Consider the following 5,093-nt stretch of genomic DNA (forward strand, 5'->3'; position numbering starts at 1 on the left):
GCTTAATAGATCTTGTGATGGCTTGAGAAGTAACTCTAGAAGGAACAAACCTAAATATAAATGCATAAAAGTCATCAAAAAGAAGGCAAGGAAAATAACAAGTCATGGCATACAAATTAGTATTTTAGATAATCGGATATTACCCTCGATTAAAAGGCTCAATCATCGGTCGCTCATGGAGAGAAAGGTCAACATCATCATCAATAGTTGAATCAGGAGCATCTGTTGCAAGAGCAACATCAGGAGAGGGATTAGAGGATGAGGAAGGTCTACAAGAAGTGTGAACCGTGATAGGGGATGGTCCTTGATGGGAAGGTTATGGTGTGGAGGTAGTTGGTGCGTGAACCACGGTAGGGTGTGGTGTGGAGGTAGGTGGTGCTGGAACCACAATAGGGTGTGGTATGGGTACCACGATAGGGTGTGGTGTAGGAAACACATAAGGGGATAGTGACAGAATGGATGTAGATGGTGTGGTAACCCCAGCAGGGTGTGGTGTGGGTACCGCAGCAAGTGATGGTGCCTGAATGGGCGGACTTTGTGGTATTTGGCCAGGAACCCTTATGATATACCGTGGTGGCTGTCTTCTTCCCTTTATGAGAACCAGATGGGTGTCTAGGTGACATTGCAGTAATCAAACTATATAAAACAATAAAATTGAACATCAAATATGAACAAGATAGTTATTTTACAGTTTAAAATGACAAGTGTTATTTCACATTACCAACCACAAAACTTTTATAAGTGATATATTTAAAGTTTTCCAAAACATAATTAATGAATCTTTTACATTAAATTTAACAATTACAATAACCACAACAACTAAATAATTTAATCATCATCTTCATCCTCCTCCTCCTCATTTTTGTCATGATCATCATACTCGTCGTTGTTATCATCATCATCATCCTCATCTTCTTTATCTTATTCTTCTTCTTCTTCTTCTTGGTCGTCTTCATCTCCTTCGCCTTCTTCTTCTTCTTCTTCTTCTTCTTCTCCATCTTCTTCTTGTATTTCTCCTTCCAATTCTTCAGGAGCACCATCAAAATCATGCAATGTAGATACACTTTCAACTTCAATTATTTCATGGGCATGTGACATTTCATCAACTTGATAGGGAATATCCTCTTCCACCTCATTTGACTCAATGCGACCCCTAGGCTTAGTTTATATCGCAACACACCAACCACTTTTGTCGATGCTCCGAAATGCTGGAAATGGGACATAGTAAACTTGTCTAACATTATTTGCTAGAATGAATGGATCAAAAGGTCGGTATCTTTTACTCATATCAAGTTCAACAATATTATGCCTAGGATTCACCCTTGTACCAACTCTAGAAGGATCAAACCATTCACAATAAAAAACAACTACTTTCTTTGGAGAAGTACAACTGTTGTACTCTAGCTCAAATATTTTATGATTTATTCCACAAAAATCATCATAACCACCCTTTGTAATGCCCTTGATGTACACACCACAGTTAATTGTCTTCTTTCCTTTGGACCATTCATTAGTGTGAAACTTGTACCCATTAACAAAGTACGTGTGCCATTCTTTTATGCATCTCATGGGCCAATTTGCCAAATCCCTTAAATCTTGATTTTTGGGACTTAATGGCGCATTATAAACCTACAAATATGCAACAATAAATTGTTACATGAATTTCGATAACAACAATTTGTTTAAGAAACAAGAGCATACATACTTGATGTTTGAACCAGTAAGGAAACTCCGAGTATATTCGAGCAGAAGAAGTTCCTTCATGTACTAGGTTAGCCATAACGAATGAGCTATTAGATAAGAATACAATTAGTAAGTATATAAATTTCCTGATTAAGGTGCAGAGATTGAGATTAGAACATACTCAAGGTACGATTTAACTTCAGCGCAATTAATTAACACATGGACATGAGCAGAGTTGAATTCAACATCAATTAACCAATAAGTCAACTCCTTGCCTGTATGACAACCAGCTTGTCGAAACACTGATAATGTCGAGTCACATGTTTCATTTTGCCAGTGTGTTTCATTCCTAACATTGCTAGGTGACAAGATTAAGTTCTTGAAATAATGAGAACAAAAATATGTTCTTTCACGATGCAAGTAGGCTGCACGAATTGATCCTTCTACGCTGGCTTTGTTTTTTACAAAACGTTTTGATTCCCCCATAAATCTATAAAAAGAAATGAATACATTGTGATTTGAAATGAGAATAATAGTCTAAAACATACAAAGATATAGTAATCATGGTTTATCACCTTTCAAATGGATACATCCACCTGTATTGCACTAGCCCATCAAGCCATGCTTCATATGGCAAATGAACAAGGAGATGCTTCATTGAATCAAAGAACCCAGGAGGGAATATTCTTTCCAATTTGTCAAGAATAATTGGAATATTAGAGGGAATGCTCCTTTAGTGTCGTTGAGCACAAGTCTTTGAAAAAATGACTAATTTCTATTAGAGGATTTAACACGTGCATTGGCAATGAGCTGAACGCAACAGGGAGTAATGTCTCCATGACGACATGGAAATCATGACTTTTCATACCGTGAATACTATCCTTTTCGATGTTAGCACATCTTGCTAAGTTTGAAGAATAACCATCTGGCATTCTTAGTTCCTTGATCCAACAACAAACTATTTTAGATTCATCTTTTGTGAAGGTGTAATTTGCTTTTGGGTTGAGCAATCGCCCGTTAGATTGTGGCTTCAACTGCAAGTCTTTTCGACCACAATATAAAGATAAATCTTTTCTTGCCTTGTCATTATCTTTTGTCTTGCCTCTAACATTCATCACGGTGTTGAAGATGTTGTCAAAGAAATTTTTTTCTATATGAATGACATCAAGATTATGTCTTAGGAAGTTATCTTTTCAGTATGGAAGATCCCAAAATATGCTTCTTTTGGTCAAATTATGCCACTCTCCATACCCATCTGTCCTTGTCACACAATTTTGAGTCACTTTTGGATAATCTTTGATTCTTCTCAAAACTTGTGATGGGGTCAACCTAGGAGGTGGCCTATCCGTTTCAACTTTCCCTTTGCGAAATGCCTTTTTGTTTCTCCTAAATGGATGGTTAGTGGCCAAGAACCTCTGATCGCAGTCAAACCAACAACCTTTCCGACCATAATTCAATGTGAATGTCTTAGTGTGCTCCATGCAATGCGGACAAGCTAATCTACCATGTGTGCTCCAACCATAAAATGCAAAGGGGCAGGTAAACAAGAACAACTACACCACATATTATCCCCATGGCCATTCGCTAAGTGGGGAATGGACATTCTCGGCCCCTTTTCACCCGGCAAGGGGCAGGTAAAATTCCTAATTATAGGCGTCGATTACTTCACTAAATGGATAAAAGTCAAGCCGCTAACTACCATCACGGCCCAACAAGTTCAACAATTTGTGTGGAAGGACATTATATGCAGATATGGTGTGTCACATACCATCATCATAGACAATGGCCGACAATTTATTGACAAAGAGTTAGCCAAATTCTACACTGGCCTAGGCATCAAGCACATCACAAGTTCTGTAGAACATCCACAAACCAATGGACAAGCAGAGGCGGCAAATAAAGTTATCCTCGTGGAGCTGCGCAAGAGATTGGATATCGCCAAAGGCCGATGGCCCAAAGAATTAATAGAAGTACTATGGGCTTACAGATGCACCCCTCAATCATCAACAAACGAATCCCCATTCAGCCTAGTCTACGGCGCAGACGCCATGATACCAGGAGAAATTGGCGAACCATCCCTACGCCGAGAACTGTACGACCTAACCCACAATCACCAAAACATGGCCTTACATCTCGACCTTCTACCCGAACTCAGAGAAAAAGCCCAGATACGCAATTTAGCTGCCAAACAACAAGCTGCCAGGAAATATAATGCAAATCTATGTCCACGATCATTCGTCATCGGGGACCTAGTATGGAGAATGGCCAGCAGTGCTAGAAAGAAGGATGGCAAGTTCTCCGCCAATTGAGACGGCCCGTACCGCATACGCGAAGATGCAAGAGGAGGAGCTTATCGCCTAGAACACTTATCTGGGGAAGAGGTTCCCAACACTTGGAATGTATCCCACCTCAAGTTCTACTTCAGCTGAATGTATATTGTAATCGAACCAATACTTGTAACCTCGGGTGTACTCTTTTTCCTCACCTGGTCTTTTTTCCCTAAGGAGGGTTTTGGCCAGGGAGGTTTTAACGAGGCACCCCTATTCAATAAATAAAAAGAAGGGTTCCCAACTCTACGATTTTCCCATGTGTTTTCTTTCACATTCGTTTAAGTTCCCCACCCTTACCCCAAGTAAGCAGCCTAGGTCGAACACCCTCTACTCATGGTTAATTCGTTTAAGTTCCCCACCCTTACCCCAAGTAAGCGGCCTGGGTCAAACACCCTCTACTCGTGGTTAATTCGTTTAAGTTCCCCACCCTTACCCCAAGTAAGCGGCCTGGGTCGAACACCCTCTACTCATGGTTAATTCGTTTAAGTTCCCCACCCTTACCCCAAGTAAGCGGCCTGGGTCGAACACCCTCTACTCGTGGTTAATTCGTTTAAGTTCCCCACACTTACCCCAAGTAAGCGGCCTGGGTCAAACACCCTCTACTCGTGGTTAATTCGTTTAAGTTCCCCACCCTTACCCCAAGTAAGCGGCCTGGGTCGAACACCCTCTACTCGTGGTTAATTCGTTTAAGTTCCCCACCCTTACCCCAAGTAAGCGGCCTGGGTCGAACACCCTCTACTCGTGGTTAATTCGTTTAAGTTCCCCACCCTTACCCCAAGTAAGCGGCCTGGGTCGAACACCCTTAACATACAATTCATCGCGTCACACATACATCACATATCATCGAAACTCAGCATACACATAACATATAGAACATTAATCGCATTAAACATAAACGCAAGTATACCAACATAACATAATGTACCGGCTATTACAGACATAGGCTCAAATATTTTCAAATCAATAAAAGTTAAAGTCCTATTCTGCCGCATCAAGAGCTACCTCTCTAGCATCAACTGCCTTAGTCACCTCTTCAATCGCCTGCTCCTCCACCCCTGCTTCCGCTTCGTCACCATAACT

The 5,093-nt window shown here is 40.8% G+C and overlaps 1 pseudogene; it reads right to left on the minus strand.

Annotated features, from left to right (window-relative positions):
- Nucleotides 1-828: 828 nt before the first annotated feature.
- LOC146883645 (uncharacterized) lies at nucleotides 829-1,569 on the minus strand (annotated as a pseudogene).
- Nucleotides 1,570-5,093: the final 3,524 nt, after the last annotated feature.

The sequence above is a fragment of the Vigna unguiculata genome, chromosome 9, assembly GCF_037176805.1.
Source record: "Vigna unguiculata cultivar grain cowpea cultivar isolate G323 ecotype 2 chromosome 9, ASM3717680v1, whole genome shotgun sequence".
NCBI lineage: Eukaryota > Viridiplantae > Streptophyta > Magnoliopsida > Fabales > Fabaceae > Vigna > Vigna unguiculata.